The sequence below is a fragment of the Tiliqua scincoides genome, chromosome 7 (assembly GCF_035046505.1).
Source record: "Tiliqua scincoides isolate rTilSci1 chromosome 7, rTilSci1.hap2, whole genome shotgun sequence".
NCBI lineage: Eukaryota > Metazoa > Chordata > Lepidosauria > Squamata > Scincidae > Tiliqua > Tiliqua scincoides.
The window spans coordinates 56,695,295-56,714,316 of NC_089827.1; positions in this window are offsets into that span (position 1 = coordinate 56,695,295).

Sequence of the window (19,022 nt, forward strand, 5' to 3'; positions counted from 1 at the left end):
CCTCCTGGCTGTGGACATAAATCAGAGCATGCAGAAGTCCACAGCCTTATATTCTGTGATAATGGGTCTGGAGAACATACCACTGCAGAGTCTACAATCACAAATGTAGATTAAATAACAGAGGCTTGTCAAAGTGAGGATCACACAAGCCCAATCCTAAGCAGGTCTACTCAAAAGTAAGTCCCATTTTTTTTTCAATGGGGCTTGCTCCCAGGAAAGTGCATAGGACTGTAGCCGCAGGCATCAACTTCCATGAACTTCCAGGTACACTGCACCTGATGCATGAAGCGGTATCCCAAGCTAGCTGATGTCTACCAGTTGTGTTTGTAAGGTATTCACACACATGCTAACCTGGGATAACACTTCATGCATCCAATGACATCTGGTCTATGACTGCTTATTCTACCAGAAATGGGTTAACAGCCTGTAAGGCGATATACAAGACATTTTGTGGTTTCTGTGACAACAAACACAGCTACCCCTCTGGAAATATAGATTCGTCTCCATTTAATACATCTATTTATATTGAAAGGGTTGAGAAAATCCACCCTGTGGGGCATGTAAAGGAGCAGCAAATGTGCTTGAAATGAATTTAAGTATACATCTCCAAAATACTGGAGCATACTGTTTGTGGTCATCTTCTGGTGTAGGTCAGAATAGGCACAGCAGACTTAGGTCCAAAATAATGTGCATCAAATCCAGCTCTGCAGGACCAAATGCACCATTGGTGCAAATTACTCTTGCTTTAGTATAAGTTCAGTGGAGCAAAGTGGAGGCAATTTAACCATAGCCTCTTGATATCTGATGGGTTCGAATTACCTTCAGTGAATATAAATCAAGATGGTTTCTCAGACATCAGTAGGCTGTATTGTCAGATGGCTATAAACCAGCATGACTTCAGTGGAAATAATAAATAAGACACACAGCTTCTAATGTAGTAAATCCCAAATTATACTTGAGTTACATTCCAGGAAAGATCAAGTCTTATTGAAGTTAATGAGAGAAGGTGCAATCTTCACCTCCTTGAGATGAACGTATGTAGACTTGGCAGGCACAGTGTTCAAAATCAAAAGGGAATAAGACAGCGATGGCCCTTTAAGGGCCCCTCCCTTGCCCCAGCCTCTGCAGTCTTTCCCTTGCTTTCCTCTTGGGCATTTGTTTGGAACTGATACAGGATCCCTCCTTCGGCAGTTCCAGCTTGGAACAGCTGGGAAACCATGGCCTCAGCTAGTAACCCCTGGCTGGAATTCAGCTGCCAGCCAAAATTCTGCAATATCCAGCTCCCTTTAGCTGACCTCCTATCGTGGGAGAGACAGAGAGTGAACTATCTGTGCTTTCCCATTCAGACTAACTCCCCCAGGCATTTGTAAGATACACTGCAGACTCCTCTGTTAACTACCAGAGACTCTCCCACCCTCTTTGCAGCAGGTACCTGGGCTGAATTCCCAGGGAGACTTGTCTGATTTCATCAAAGCCTTATCTGGGTGATCTTCTGGGGCAAGCTGAAATGGTATGTTCTGTGGAAGAGGTTTGGAAGCTTATAAGGAGCCCTAAGATGGCAATTTAGCCACCAAAGTTCTGGGGCTGCTATAGTAAAACAAACACCTTCTGTCAAATTTCATTTCCATCAATGCTGTGGGGTACTAAAGCATAAACATTTTAATTTAATGTATTTGAAGAATTTACACCCCACCTTTCCCATGTCAAAGCACAAGTCCATACATCTGAACAGTATATGTATTGATGTTGAGGACAGAAGGAACTGGATCATCAGAAGATCTGGTTTGAGCAATGAGGGTTCTATCACATTTAGGTGGAGCTATAATGAACAAGCCTTCTTTTCCACATACATAGCCAGAGGAATTAAAATGCTGCATGGATTACGTTTGCCAGTTGGTTAATAATAAGATGAAGGGTGTCATCCTGGGCACACTTACAGAAGGAGTAAACTTGTTGGGACTTCCAAGTAAATGTGCATCAGATTGTGCTGTCATGCTACACATACTCAGTTTGAAATGAGTTCAATTGTACCCAGTGCCTTCTTTACATGAGTCTTTTCATTTAAAATGAATCAGTCACATTTCATAAGTCAGTCATAGTCTGCAACCCCGTTCATACTTACTTGGGGATAAAGTCCAGTGAATACACTGGAACTTGCACAGGAGTCTGTACAGCATAGGATTGGGCTGATTGTAATCTTCTCAAAAAAGAAAAAAGAGGAAAACATGCAGCCCACAAATGTGTGATTCTTTTGCACATGTACATTGCTGGTACATCTACACAGAATGTTTTCATTCACTTGCTGAACGTTTTGTATTGTGGGTCTGCAGTTCACCAGGTAGGTTTTATTAAAGGTAAACCACTTACCTCACTGCTGATGAGTGGCAGGTACCATAGAGATACGAAGAGGACTCCGAAATTCATGCCGACTCCAATCCCCAGAAGTTCCAGACACATTGAAGGAGAGTCTTATTTTTTTTAAAAAAAGAGAATAAGATTCCCACACTTTAGGCACAGAGGTGAAAGTCTCTGCCTACAGTCTGTGTATCTATCATGCACAGAGAGTTCTGTGCTTTTTCATTTCTCTCCCACAAACGTTTTGTTGCCTTCCCCAAAAAAATCACACAAACACTCCTAAATATTCTCTGAAGGTTTTAAGGAATAATTACTGGTTACTTTTCTGGCTCCTTCTTAGGGAAGGCAAAGCATAAAGAAATAGAATGGAATAATCCCCCCATCGACAAACTTGCCCCTCCAAAATAGGGTATCTTGCTCTACCCCAGTTCTTCACTACAAGAAGTCTCTCAACATTTCCTTTGATTCAGCAGCCCACATGAAAGAAGTTCTTGAAAAAGAGAAAAAAAGTGTCCACGGCAAAAGGAAAATTATTTGCAGGACTCCTAAAAAAATATTAAACTTCAAAAGAATAAAAGTTGAAGAGGGAGAACAGATGTTTTCAAACCCCCCATTCTTTATTCTTCTCAAAACTCTGGCCCCCTTCAGTTTGAATCTTCTCTTTCTGCCAAGCTTCTCTTTGAGGCTTCTCTCCAAAGAGCATGGGTTTGCTTTGGCTGGGTGAGAGTGAAGTCGGTATGTTTGCAGACAGGTGAGCGAAGGGCTGTGGTGGAGCTGGTGTGCATGTGCTGGTGGAGTCCTGCTAAGTCTCAGGCTGGAATTGCTGCTGCTGCTGCTGCTGCCTGCCGAGCTCTTGTGCTCTGTGGTAGCAAGAAAGAAAAGGTAGATCAGCACAAGTGGGAGGAGAGACAGCACCAGGGAGAGAGCTCACAGTAGTTTGGGGCTCGTTGTTGAAAAGTAAGGTGCCACCCTTTCAGTTGCTCCTTTTAAAGCAGGAGGGGGGTGGAGACAGGCGTGCAAGTTACTCCTCTCTTGGCCATGAATCAGAGAGGGGAAAAAAAAATGAGTACACGTCAGATTCCCCCCCCCTCCAACCCTTCATTAACAAACAGTATGAATGTAGAACTATGGCTTTTCTCAAAAGGGAGAATCTCCCAACACCTCTTCCTTCAGGAGGGTAATAAAGAGAGGGTCGTGCCCATTGGAACAGGGTTGTGTTTTGTTTTGTGTTTTTGTCTCCTGATATTCTCTTTTGAAGTTCAGACGGTTTTCAGAGACAAGATTAATTTGTGTTCTTAAAACTCTGCCACCTCAGTGGTTCTGAAGGAAGGCAGGGTTTGTGTTTGGTTTTTTTTAAAAAATATCTTTGATCTGTCTACTTATGGCAAAGCGAGCCAAAGAAATTTGAAAAGTTGTTACAACAGGATCCACACGGAGGTTGGCACTTGGCGCTACTTTCGGCGCTGGAAGGCATTTTGTTGCATAGTAATTTCCACAATGTAATAAACATCCGAGCTTTGGAAAGTTGAGCCAGCAGATATTTGCTGGGGGAAGTAGGTGCAATTAGTTAATAGGTGAAAGCAAGACAGAGTCATCTTCTATTAAAATAGCACAATTTCCCTAAAGACTAAATGTATCCTTTTTCAGGGGGACATGTAATGTTAAATATTCTCGTCTTGTGAATCCGCATGTAGGGAAGTGGCAAGAGATGGTTGTACATTTGAAGCTGCCTTAACTGACTCAGGGCCTAACCCTATCCAATTTTCCAGTGCCGGTGCAGCCATGCCAATGGGGTGTACACGGCATCCTGTGGTGGGGAGGCAGTCACAGAGGCCTCCTCAAGGTAAGGGGACATTTATTCCCTGACCTTGGGGCTGCATTGCAGCTGCACCAGTGCTGGGAAGTTGGATAGGATTGGGTCATCAAACCATTTGTCCATCCAGGATAATATTGTTTACACAGGGACAGGCAGCAGCTCTCAGACAGTCCTTTCCTAGCCCTACCTAGACACTGAACCGGGGACTTTCTGCATGCACAGCATATGCTCTACCTCTTAGCTATGGCACCTCTTCATGTAAGACCTGTGGTGCCTATGGCTATTTCCTGTCTGATTCTCCATGCATGAGAATAACTTTTGTCAGAGCAGCCCTCATCTATGCATAACTAATAGGCCTACAATTAATAACCCTCCTTAGATGGAGAAGATAGCAGAAATTGAGAGTAGGCAGCGCAGGAGGGATTGATGGCTGAGTAGGAGAGATACAGTAACAAAATGAGAGGCAGGTAAGGTAGACCTACAAAAGACCAAGATTCGCAGTCTGATGTCCTCTAACATTTCATGTTTAGATACTCAAAGCATGAGATAGGAAGCCCTTCATTGACTCTGAGCGCAGTCCTAACTTGCGCTGGAACAGGCAAGCCAGGAGGCTTGCACTGTATCCAGCGCAGGATTGTGGCCAGCAGCGGTTTAGTCAGAGGCAAGGGGAAACTTTTCCCCTTACCCCCAGGTAAGGGCTGCTGGCCCCAATGGGTCTCCTCGGACTTGCGCCACCTCCAGAGGTGGCATAGGTCAGAGGAGTCTGGAGCTGCTTGAAACCGCTCTGTTCTTCCCAGGGACGGGGGTTGGGATCCGGCATAACTGCCAGATTCCAGCCCTGCCTCCGGCTCCCCGCGCACCCATCCCTGGAGCCACCCATCGGCCTCCCTCCCCCCTGCCCAGGAACACCTCCCTTCCTCCCCCTCTCCACCTCCCCCCTGCCTATCTGTCACCCTTGTGTTGGTTCATCCGAGCCAACGCAAGGAGCAGGGAGAAAGCCAGCGCAGGGGCCTCCATCAGCCTCCGCAGGTTGACGCTTCTGGGAGCACCAGCCTGGCTTCCTTCCAAGGAGGTGCAAACGTGCTTTATGGCAGGTTTGCAACCCTCCCAGGCCAGCCCAAGGGACTTGGGCCGGCCCAACACAGGGTTTGGATTACGCCCATATACAATTTAGATTGTGACTATGATAGGAGTTTCCTGAAGGTTGTGCCACTTCAGATGCAGCCCAGTGCACATCCCACTTGTGGATTCTCTATGATGTTGTTCATTCACAGGGGGGAGAGTGTGTCCCTCTGCACTGCAGTTGGCATTGGGCATGGAGTCCAATTGTAGGGGAAAAGCTGGATTATTTTTCTGTCTAAAGAAGCAGTGGTGTAGCTAGAGGGAGTGCAAAGCACTGGTGTCTCCTCCATTTTGCTCTTGCAGCCTGGAATGGCTCCAAGAGGAAGGGGCCACTTGCATGCCATGGTGCGGTGCAGTGCAACACTTAATGCTTTGCACCTCCTTTAGCTACGCTACTGTAAGGAGGAATATTTGTGGTACTGCCATTCTGCCCTCTGCAGTACTGTGTTTGAGTGCTCCTTAATATGCCTACACACTAGTATCTTTTAACAAAGAAATATTTCACCCCACCAAACTAGTTTGCTTCTGTCTTATTGACGTTCTCTAAGATTCACACAAACAGATTGGGGCATAAGAACATAAGAGCCCTGCTGGATCAGGCCCAGGGCCCATGTAGTCCAGCTTCCTGTATCTCACAGTGGCCCACCTGATGCCTCATGGAGCACACAAGACCACAAGAGACCTACATCCTGGTGCCCTCCCTTGCACCTGGCATTCTGAGGTAGCCTACTAAAATCAGGAGGTTGGACATACCCATCACGAATGTGTAACCTATGATGGACTTTTCTTCTAGAAATCTGTCCAGTCCTCTTCTAAAGGCCAGATGCCATCACCACATCCTGTGGCAAAGAGGATTATGCTGCAAAAGCCACTTAAACCACCTTGTACCTTTTCCTCTATGGAAGTCCTTTGTCCTAGTTGTTGGTGTTTGGGTCTTGTTCCAAGAAGAGTTGGGTAGCAAAAGCTTTTCACACAGATACTGGAGATAAGGGGCCCAGAACGCCTCTCCTAATAAACAATATTTCATCACAAAAATGGGGTTGGTTCTAAGCTTCCCGTTCTGTTCTGAGCTCCTCTGTGGTTGTCATTTGGTTGACATAATCAGTGCTGAAACTGGAAGTTGTCTGGTGTAGAAGGAAATGGATCATGTGTTGGTTGCAAAGAGAGTTTATTTGATCCAAGAATACCTTTTCAGTTGCGTTTAGCTAAAAATGCCATAAGGCCATGTACTGTGTACAACCATTGTTTCAGCTGAATTAGAAAAATAAAATCCCCTGAGTTCACACTCAGGCACACAACTATATGGTATCCAGGCAGCTTCATTCACACATGTTCATGAATGGCACAACTTCCTCATTCTCTTATTCTGTCACACAGATACAGTCAGACACATGTTGGCTTATAGAGCATGCTCCAATTTCAGTTTTATACCTCTGGGATTTAGAAATACTTTACACTGCAAAGTCAAAGAACCTTGGCAGGGTGCAGACATTGCAGGCTAGGCTGATAGCCAGCCTCTGTTCAGCTGTGGCAGGCGCTCAACAAACAGCACCAGAAATCTCATTCCAGCTAGGACCTTGGTGTTGCTATCTATGTGGTGCCCCAGGATCCTGACCTCTTGTGTGAATGACAGCCACAGTAGATTAACCTGATTCAAGCCTTGGTTGCAGCTTGGCATTCCCAAGACTTCAACGCTGGCTAAGCCATTCAATCCCTAAAAGGCTGCATTGTGTGGTCTCATTTATTCTACTGCAGTTCAGGATTCAGGGGATTTACGTTACCACGCACAGCGGAACTAGATCTATGCATCCCTTCTGTTCCATGGACCATCTGTTAATGACTGGAAGCGAACTCACAAGCAAATATAGTTGTCACATATGCTTTGGAAAGACTACAGGTGGTAAGGGACTATAACGGCCTTTCCTTTACAGACAAAAAGACGGGGTGCAGGAGAGGATCACCTCTCAGGCCCAGGAGGCCCAGGAGGATCTCAAGCCAAACCTGCTTGTAGATTATTGGCCAAGTCGTCTTATGGCATAAAGCAGGGGTGCCCAAACCCTGGCCCTGGGGCCACTTGCGGCCCTCGAGGCGTCTCAATGTGGCCCTCAGGGAACCCCCAGTTTCCAATGAGCCTCTGGCCCTCTGGAGATTTGCTGGAGCCCGCACTGGCCCGACGCAACTGCTCTCTGAGTGAGGGGACTGTTTGACCTCTCGCGTGAGCTGTGGGATGAGGGCTCCCTCCACTGCTTGCAGTTTCACAGCTGTGATGCAGTAGCAGCAGCAAAGGAAAGGCCAGCCTTGCTTTGTGCAAGGCCTTTTATACGCCTTGAGCTATTGCAAGACCTTCATTCATTCATATAAGTTCATCTTTAATATATTCACTTACACTTTCCACATGTGCTGCCTCCGGTGCATTCTTGGCATCACCTGGCAGGACAAAGTTCCTAACAACACAGTCCTGGAACGTGCTGGAATCCCTAGCATGTATGCACTGCTGAAACAGAGATGCCTGCATTGGCTCGGTCATGTCATGAGAATGGATGATGGCTGGATCCCAAAGGATCTCCTCTATGGAGAACTCGTGCAAGGAAAGCGCCCTACAGGTAGACCACAGCTGCGATACAAGGACATCTGCAAGAGGGATCTGAAGGCCTTAGGGATGGACCTCAACAAGTGGGAAACCCTGGCCTCTGAGCGGTCCGCTTGGAGGCAGGCTGTGCAGCATGGCCTTTCCCAGTTTGAAGAGACACTTTGCCAGCAGTCTGAGGCAAAGAGGCAAAGAAGGAAGGCCCATAGCCAGGGAGACAGACCAGGGACAGACTGCACTTGCTCCCGGTGTGGAAGGGATTGTCACTCCCGGATTGGCCTTTTCAGCCACACTACTGTTCCAGAACCACCTTTCAGAGCGCGATACCATAGTCTTTCGAGACTGAAGGTTGCCAATACAATACAAATTTATTCAAATTTTAAATGTAAATTAATCTTTTTTTCCCCAGCCCCCAACATAGTGTCAGAGAGCTGATGTGGCCCTCCTGCCAAAAACTTTGGACACCCCTGGCATAAAGTCATTGAACAAGTCAAGCAACTCAAAATGGGAGAGAAGAATTGCTATGCAAAACGTCAACTGCTTTTCTAAGCATCTTTATTTGGAAACAAGTCTCCATTGAACTGTGATGTGCTTCTGAGGGTCCAATCCTATCCAACTTTCCAGTACCAATGCAACTGCAATGCGGCCCTAAGGAAACACCCCTTACCTTCTGTGCTTACCCCCACCGCAAGATGCAGTGCCCAGTTCATTGACACAGCTGCACCAGTGCTGGAAGGTTGGATAGAATTGGACCCTCAGTAAGCATTGTTAGGGTCTGGCTGATCAAGTTAGAAGACAACCCATGAACCGATCATCCCAGAAAAGCAGGGGTTCCTCCACTTGAGGTAAACCTTATTGCTTGACAAGATAGAAACTAGAAGAGCATTGATCAGCTCAACATCTATAGGAGCCAGTGTATGCCTTATACTGAAACTGTGGATCTGAAAAATGCACAAACTAGCAGTATATCCCAGTCTTTTCATATGGATTGTGCTATTTTACATCCATGGGTTTTAATGTTGAATTCTGCTTTTTTTTTTTTTTAAATTGTATGCTGCTTTATGCATTCCTCTGGGAAAGTTATATCTACATTTTAAAAATCTTCATCATGTTTACTTGGTAATTCTATTGAAATCAAGGAGATCACAGCCTAAACATTAATATAGGAACTAGTTAGCGTTGTTGAAATTTTGCTTAGACAATGCGCCTTTAACTCATGTTTATAGTATGTAATTTGCATAGTTTTGTTTATTAACCTTCTTGACTAGTTCAGTCCTGGAGGTGAATACCTTGTTTGAACATTAGTTCACGTTAGTTGAACATTAGTATGTGCAAAAAAAGATGCTAACAGTGTCCCATTTTAGACAAAACCACAAACAATAGAGTTATTGTTCTAATCATCTAGGTGGGTTTCTGCAACCATCACACCTAGAGGTCACCATTGGCTGTCTCCTTATCCAGACAAGGAACAGTGTGTACTCTAGTGGGGTGTACTACTCACCAATCCCTTTTATGTAAATCAAACAGAGTCTGTGCGGAGGCTAGGACTGACTTATCAGCAAATTCGACATTTGTGGCACAGGAATGTTGGAAATCTCAGGTTGCGTTTTTGAGCCCTCCAGCCCTTGCTGTCTTTTCCATATCCGGCTAAATTACGTGGGAGCTGAGATGAGAAACAGGTTATTTATTTACATGTGGATGATGCTGGGAGGAATTTTTAGAAGCATGGCTCTCAAGAGAAGCTATGTCTGACTGATTCTTCAGACAATGAGGAAAAGGATGTTTGGAGTAGACTATCCACCTATAGGCCTGATTGGGGCCAGAGGTAAATAAAATTCAAAGTCGCTTAAGATTTCAATGGCTATTTCAATAGTCTCTTTGACATCGGAATGGAACAGATTTGCCCTATGAAATCTTTTCCAGGTGAGATTCAGAAAAGATAGATATTAGATCTAGATAGAAACTTTATAGGATCTGGTCATCTAAGAATCATCGGAAAATAGAGGTTCTCAAAGAATATGGCATTGCTGCCTTGTAGCCTTCCTAATCCAGCCTTCCAGCACAGATGCAGCTGCAATGCAGCCCTGAGGTAAGGGAACAGACATTCTCCACTACCACAGAATGCAGCACACACCCTGTTGGCCAGTGATACAAAGTTGGATAGAATTGGGCCCTTAGAAATCTAAGGATTGGAACCTACTTTTCTAAAGTAGACAAGAGTAGATGTCTATGTGAAGTGACTGTGAGTTGAGCCCAGAATCTGACTATCCTTGCTCCAGAGTGCCCTCGAGAGATAAGAAACAGTATGATATAGTGGTGAGAGAAGTGGATTTAGGCTTGGGAATGCCTTGTTCAGCTGCGATCTCAGTAGATGGCCTTAGGCCGGGGTTCTCAGCTGGAGGTATGCTGGTAGTTTTGGGTGGTTATGTGCAGGAACAACCACCTGGCAGCAAGATCACGATGGGCACTTCAAACAGCGGAAGGAGGCTTGACCTGGCAGGCAGAGCTCCAGCACACGGTTTTTGCATGCTTGAAAAATCCCGCCTGTCATAGTCTCTGAATCCAGAAGTAACTGGTGATTATGTCATCACCAGTTACTTCCAGTGGTACTGCTGAGGGGGGCAGTATTGAGAAATGCCATCTAAGGCAGCTCAGGCTGCAATTCTATCCACACTTACCCAGAAGTAAGCCTCACTGACTATAATGGGACTTACTTCTGAGTAGACATGCGTAGGCTTGGGCTGTCACTGTCATTGCCCTAATCAACTTTACAGGTTTACCAACTTGAGCTCCTCTAACAAAGGAGGGGTGTAAATGAAACAGACAGATGATCAGGTGGACTCCAGCTTTGCCTAGTGCTCTCCAGTGCATTTTGGTAGGGCCAAAAAAAAGGAGGACTGACCCACTGAGACCACTGCCTACCTCCATCCTCTGACACCTTAAAATATGTGGTGGAGAAGTCCATTCCTTCATTATCATTTTGATACGTTAAAGCAGAGTGAACCTTGCAAGCTGCTTGTAATCTATACTCCTAATTCCATTAGGTTTTGAAATTTTATCATTTAACAATCTCTGCTCTGCTTTCCCCCTCCCCTGCAATAGGTCATCCAAGGCAGCTTACAACAGAAAACATTTCAATGAAAGCAGTAAAATACAGAATAAAAGTACAATGACAGCACAATAAAATAAGAAGAAGCAAAAAAGCAGCAGTATAAATAAAACAGCTAGACAGCGGTATAAAATATGAATAATGTTCAACCTGCTTTGCACTCATTAACTTAGCAATCCTTACAACAATTCTGAACTGCAGAGGAAGGACTAAAGGGGAAGAAGGCATAATGGTGTAGCTTGCACAGGACAGCCTGGTGAATCCATGGTTGATAGACTGAGTAACCTGATATAATGAGACTTCATTGGCATGGGGGACAATCAATGGCTTATGACTTTGTAAGCTAAGGAAGCTTCCTATGACTCACTATGACTCTGTTCCTTCTAGGGAACATCTTTTCAGGACCTTTGTACACCTGGGACCTTCTGCAGGCAAGGCAGATGCTGTACTTACCACTGAATGATGGCCTGCATCCTCTATGACCCCATCACTCTGCAATGAGCATCGTAGCATGAAAAGAAGCTACAGTACTTCTCGACTCTGCAATGTGCTTAGAGGCAATGGAGTTTGCTGCAGTTGAGATTCAAAAGTTACCAGCCCAATATACTTAAAATGGACCAAGCAAAAATGGACAAAGATGGCATGGAAATCAGTGCCAGTATGGCTCAGTAGGCAAGAAGCTGGGCTTGGAGCTGGGAGAGCTTGGGTTGCCCCCTTCCTTCTACTGTAAGTCATATTTTTTTAAAACTGTGCAAATCATATATTGTATGTATACTGTTTGTATATTCAGTTTATCATCTGTAAAATGGGAACAATGTAGGGCCCTTGCGAGGGGTGTGAAGAGATTAGGCTGAACGCTTTGCTACAAAGGACTCTTTTAGCAAATGTAGAGTGTCATTGTGGCTGGTCTCACACAGTGACTAAAGGGCAGGGCTACAGATTGAGGTACTCCCTGTTTAGATCTCACATCTGCCATGAGCTCACCAGATGGTCTTGGGCAAGTCACTCTCCCAGCCTCTCCCCACCTCATTTGCAATATGGGTGTAATAATACTAAACTACTTACAGGATTGTTGTAATGGTTGAAACAAGATCAGGTGGGTGACATGCTTTTACAGTGCTATATAGATGCTCATTCCATCAACCTAGATATGCACCACAGTTCTGCAGTTAGGTTGCAGGACCTCTAGATCAACTACTTGGCTGCTGTGTTGGTTTTAGCCTTAGGGCTATATTAATATTACTTAGTATTCCAATATGTTCTTAAATTAAAATGCACTGGAATTATACCTGTGGAACACCAACATCACAAGTTAAGCACTAGGGGGGATGGTAACCACTGGAGTGTCTTTCTGATTTCCCATCAGTGTGATGCTCATTGCATTTCTGGTGGTTTTCAATGGACTTGCTCCAACTTTGACCAAGCAATCAGAATGACATTCCAAACTCAGACCACGCACATGAGACCTGCTTGAGAAATTGCACCCAGCTTATTTTAGCCTTAAAGGAGGAGTTTGGGGGGGGGGGGAGTGTTGACATTGTAGGAGTTGGATTTGAGAATTAAAGGGTGTTTGGCATTTGAATAGACTGTCTTTAAGCTGAATTCCAGGAACTGGAGGGATAAAAGAGGCCTTTGGGCTCAAGTCTTTTCAGGTAATAAAATGGGGGAGGAACCATTCTCATGGCATGGGGGAGCAAAAGATGCCACCTAGGAAGAGAATGAGTGCCTGCCAAAAACTGCCATGCCAGGCCTAGTAACAAGCCTCTGCCTCACTATCACTCACTTGACCTGGGTGGATTTCTTTCTCCACTCAGCCACCCCCACCCCAGCTTCAGGACAGCCTTCCTTCTGCTCCTGGAGAGGTCCCTGACAACTGAGTCAATAAATCAAGCATGCTAAAAGCAAATTCAAGGTTGCATGATGGTAGCGGGGAATAGGTGAGGATACCCTTTTCCTCTTAGTATTTTTGTGGCACTAGCCATCATCCATCTATCAACCCATCCTCAGTAGTGTTGAAAAGGACAAATATATCTTAATTGCAGTTGTTTGCCCTAATCCCACAACATTCAAAAGACATGTGAAATGGATTGGACAAGATTGCAAGTGGCTTCTAGTCTAGACAATTTCATGCCTAAAGGAAACTGTGTTTCCCTCCCATCCTCAAAGAGCTACAGGAGCACATCATGTAGAGGGGGAGTAGGAAAGAAGAGAGTTGCCCTGCTTGCAGCCTCCAACCCCATTTTACATCCGGAGCATTAGACAAATCTTATATCCACAATTCTCACACAATGAACACACCCTGTCCCTGGCATTTATTAACACTGAAATATCACCCTCGGATGCAATACAACTGTCCTGCTAAAAGTCCGGCTTCATCCATTCAAAATGCATCAGAAGCATGGAAAAGGTGCGCCCTTTCACAACTTTGGATGTGAGTGCCACAGGGTGGTTCCGTGATGCTGAGAAGCAACTCATCCATGAGACGTGAACTTGAGCATGCTGCTGTAGTCTGTTTATGGATGTAACAGTGAAAGAAAATGCTCAGGGAAGATGAATCTCTCCCTGCAGGGGAGGGGGGAGAAGATGGTTTGCCTAAGACACACACACACACACACACACACACACACACACACACACACCCCACATTTGTTCTTTCCCCCCCTCCTGAGTTTCAGGACACAAGGGAGCTCTCCCCACCCTTAGGAGCAATTGATGAGGTATATACCACCCCTTCTCTCCCCTGATCTCTTTCCTGTTTTGATGGAAGGAAAAACCATTCTGATTTTTATTCTTTATTTTTCCAAAGAGTCAAATAGCACTGGAAAGGAATATCTCCCCCTGCCCCCTCCCACACCCTCCCAAATATAACAATATACATGTTTATTTATGACATACATCACACCACATCCTGTCCTTTAGGGATATTAGCATATTATTTTTTCCTAACTGGGGAAGGATGGTCAGCCTCCCCTTTTTTCCAACTACCATCACAAGCTAGCCCTAGTCCTTTTTCTGGTATGGCCCATCCGTTCCCCCAACTCACCATCCTCCTGTCCTTCATCTCTTTAATAGCAGCAGCAGCAGCAGCAGCTGAGGAAAGGAAGCCGGCTGAATAAGAGTAAAAATAGACCGGCAGTTACTCAGCTCCTGAGAACATGATGACATGACTCATGAGGTAAAATAAAGAGATGTGAAAACCAAAAGCAGTGGCATTTCTCCCCACACACACTTACACACACACATACCCCACTGCACTTAGTATACCTTATTCCCACCTCCATCCAGCTTCTTCTGCATATCAGATCTAAGAAGGAGGAGGGGAATCATCTTGAATTTCAGAAGGTGCTGCACCCTCAGGTAAATATCCAGGTGAATTGGGCACTGACTCCTTCCCAGTTGTTATCAAAAAATTACATTTCATTTTCAGAGTTCAATTTTCTTAAAGATAAGACAATTACTGGAGGTATAGGGCAAGAACCATAAGATGGAGGGTCAAGGAGGGCAATGGGTTCTGCCTAATCCACAAAATGGGAATGTGGAGGAAGGACAGAGTTAATATTTTGACATGGGAATACATGCTTCAGTGAAGGCTTATCCAAGGTCTTAGAACAACACTTCTCAAAGTGTGCTACTTGGAGTCCTGGGGCTCCCTGAGACTCTTTCAGGGACTCCACAAGCACACCATAAGTGGCCACCATCTGTCGCCTGCCCGGTATGCTAATCCATTGCCCATCCCTCCTGCCTTTATTGTTCAGGTTCTCTTTCCTCATTTCCCTCCTGGCTTCTCACGGATATTTAGCGTTGGGGTAAGTGCTACACCACTCCACACCTGTGCCAGTGCTCTGCCCCCCCCAAGACTCCACACATGCAACGGCAGGCCTCCCCAAGATTCCATTTAAGAGTATACTCTGGAGGCCAAAATTTTGAGAACCTCTATCCTAGAAATTTTCTTCCTGATGATCTCTCTTGAGTGTGATCCATTCAGACAGGAAGATATCTAGTACTGAATGCATGGTTGCCATTTTTCTTTCCCATATTTCATCAAACTTGAACTTTTCTTCAACTTCCATGTTGTCTTTGGTTCACAAGTTTGTACCTGACCTTCCTGACTTTGCAACCATTTTTTCCACTATGTGCATTGATGCCTCAGAACTGACCATCTAGTGGTTTAGCATTTGTGTAATATTAGCATAGAAAAGGGGGTATAAGCTATGGAATGAGTTCTGACAACAGGTTCCATTTGGCCAAGTTATGAAACTAGGAAGGTATCTTTTATGAAGTCATAGCATGGATCCATCTAGCCCTGTATTGTCTACTAGACTAACTGGCAGCTAGAGATGATGATGATGATTGATGATGCTTGCCCTGAAAATGATCCAGGCACTTTAGAAGTGATCAGTGTGCCTTGGATTCCTGGGACCCACCATCTTCATTAATCTTCCTAAAGCCTGCCCTGTGTGTGCATTGAATTTGGAGAGGAGTTTCCTGAGGAATCTTGGAAACTGCCTGACATTGTGTTTGCAAGGAAGCTTTATGAATCCCAATAGGAGTTCCCCTCCCCTGCAAGTCATAAATAGAAACTGGTCAGGTTCCAGTAACTTTAGCAGAGGCTGATGCAGGCTGCTGAACAACTGTGCTGGATTCGACCCTGGTTCAAGAAATATACGTAGGCATGTATGGGTATGCATGAACCCCCTGGTTCAAGAACCATCTTCATGGGTTTCTATTTGAACATAATGGATGCCCCTCATTTAGAACCTAGAGATCTCAAGGTGTCTTATCTTAGAAAGTTTGATCTGATCTCCTTTTTCTCAGTCTAGCAACATGACTTTTCCTTGATCTATCAGGCTCCAGGTTCAGGATGTGAGTGAGCCCTTCAGCTGAGCTGTCTCTCTTTGCTTGTGTAATCTGGGGAGATTCTAACACTTTTTTTTTTTTAAGTTTCATTTTGTGAAGCTGCCTGTGATGAGTAGCAAAACTAATTGAAATTGAACAAAGTAGCAGCAAGATATTATGCAGAAAAAAACAAACAAGTTACATTCATCACTGAAATTAGAATTCTGTTTAAGATTTAAGAATTAAGTTAACTGTGAGATCCAGTAGGAAATTGGGTTTAGATCTAGGACAGGGGTGCTCAAACCCCAGCCCTGGGGCCACTTGCAGCCCTTGAGGACTCCCAATGGGGCCCTCAGGGAGACCCCAGTCTCCAATAAGCCTCTGGCCCTCCGGAAACTTGCTGGAGCCCGCACTGGCCCAACACAACTGCTCTCAGCATGAGGGCAACTGTTTGACCTCTGGCATTATCTGTGGGATGAGGGCTCCCTCCACTGCTTGCTGTTTCACATCTGTGATGCAGTAGCAGCAGCAAAGAAAAGGCCAGCCTTGCTTTGTGCAAGGCCTTTTATAGGCATTGAGCTATTGCAAGACCTTCATTCATTCATGTAAGTTCCACCTCTAGTATATTAATTTATATAAATTTATGCAAATTTTAAATGTAAATTAATTCTTTTTTCCCATGGCCCCCGACACAGTGTCAGAGAGATGATGTGGCCCTCCTGCCAAAAACTTTGGACACCCCTGATCTAGGAGATTTGGGCCTAAGTACAGTACTACATCTGCAGTGGCTTGAAGAGGTCTGTGAAATGGGAAGAATAGTGCCTCTCTTCACAGTATCGTTGAAGGGCTGAACACAATAAAGCTTGCAAAGAGTGTTTGCACATTAGGGTAATCTGGTGTAACTGCTAAGTTAATAGCATAGACTTTATATGGGCCAATTTATAGCTGCATATTTGAAGCACCATGTGAAAACCTGCATGTGTGAATGAGCCATTACAGATGAATCACACACAGAAGTCCATATCACTTATGTAAATTCAAAATGACATATAGGCAGCCCTCATTATCCATAGCGGCTCTGTTCTTGGAACCCCCATGGATACCAAAACCTGTGGTTGATTAAGGGCCCGATCGTATTGGGTCATTGCCAGTCCACTGCCAGTGCTGAGTGTCACAAATGTGCCATAAGGCACGACTGCGACACTCACTGCTGGCTCAGCGTGGCTGAGCCTGCACTGAGCCAGCGTCGGACAGAGGCCCATCACACGCCGCCCAGAGCTATGGGTGAGCACCAGGTGGTGGGGGCAGGGGAGGCATTCCAGGGTGGGGGAGGGGGGGAAGGCAGGGGAGGGAGCAGGTCCGGTGGCTACCCTGTGGCTATTCGATGCAGTGGCAGCCATTTCAGTGCCACTGCTCCTTTGAACACAGAGCAGCTCAAGATTGGACTGCCCATTAGCAGATTAGGGCCCCAAATCCCCCCAAACGTGACTGAAGCTGTGCTCTGGTCATGTCTGGAAGGTGTTCTGAGGGCCATGCACAGCCTCCCCAACCCTCAGAGTGCCCGTTTTGGGTAAACAAAGGGACTTCCGTTTTCTCAGGGGAAACTGGAAGTGATGTTTTCATGCCCTTATAAGGCATTCTGAAGCCTAGGAGAGCCCTGTGTGGTTTTCTCAGGCCTCGGAATACCTTATATAAGCATAAAAACATCTCCTCCGATTTCCCCTGTGAAACCAGAAGTCACATTTCTTTGCCCAAAACGGGCATTCTGAGGATCAGGGAGGCCACACACAGCCTCCCTTGTCCTCAGAACACTCTCTGGACTTGACCGGAGAACAGCTCTGGTCACGTTCAGAGGGTCCAGGTCCTGTTCCCACCTCCACCCCCGTGCAAGTTCACAAAGTGGTTTACAGACTGAGGGTGCAATCCTACGCATGTCTACTCAGAAGTAAGTCCCATTGTGCTGAATGGAGCTTACTCCCAGGAAAGTCTGCATAGGATTGCAGCCTAAACCAAATAACTAAATGGCTCCCAAAAGGGCTCACAATCTAAAAAGATGCAGAAGGACACCAGCGAAAAGACACTTGCTGGAGTGAAAAGGGACAGTTACTCTCCCCTTCCTAAATATAAGAGGAGCACCACTTGAACAAGTGCCTCTATGCTCAGTTAGCAGAGAAATATGGGATACTACATGTGAAAAATCCTGCTGTGAAATAGTTAAAAGTGGGGTAGCTACACAATCTGCTGTTGCTATTCATGCACATCCCACTACAGCACGCTCATGTTTTCACATGATACCAGAGAGCTGCGGAGAAGATGTATGTTCCAGTCACTTCCAGGCATCCTTGCAAACTTCTGTCACTGAGTAGCAGTTTCATGCTGTTCTGTTCTTAGGCAGTGAAATACCTCTGCAGTTCTTCTGCCTGAAAGGTGACAACAATTAATCTTCATTAGAGAGCCATAGAAGATGCTGCTCCAGGATTCCATACTGGAGGACAAACAAGAGCCATGTTGCAACAGGAGCCAGGCAGTGACCGAAGAATCAATACAGAGACTCTCTTTCCTCTCCAGGCCAGGACACCTTCTCTAACAAAAATACCCACGACATACACATCTGAGTGGACTAACATGTCGCACCTTCACCACCACCCCTGCGGACCCAGACGAAGTGGCATCTCTGAAGACAAAGGGTTTCAATAGCTCCCCTGCCCTCTGCCCTGACCCAAACAATGCAAAATCTAGGAATATTGTCCTCGGCTGAATAAAAACTAAATATAGAGCCTCTGATGTGTTCTTGGTTTCCTGCCCGTCATCTCCCTCCCGCCGTCCTTCTGCCCCCCCAACACCACCACCATCAGCCCACTTTGTCACTAATGTCACTCACTGAGACAAAGAGGGTGAGATCACAACCAAGACTGCCTCCTCCTTCCCATGTGATCAGGCAGAGGGGATTTCCAAGGTTTTGTCCCTCTGGTTGTTTTCAAGCCAGAGGTGGGGTAGGGGTAAATGTCAGGAGGTGCTAGGGCTGCATGCGTGGCAGTTCACTCCTGAACAGAGAGTCTTTCACTTCAGCTTCCTCTTGCACCCACTTCTATTCTAATTCTGGACCACCCACACAGCCCTGCCAAAGCACACTAGCCCTTTAATTACCTCATCCTGGGTCCCTATTCCATTCTGCCAGACCATTTGAACTTGTGCAT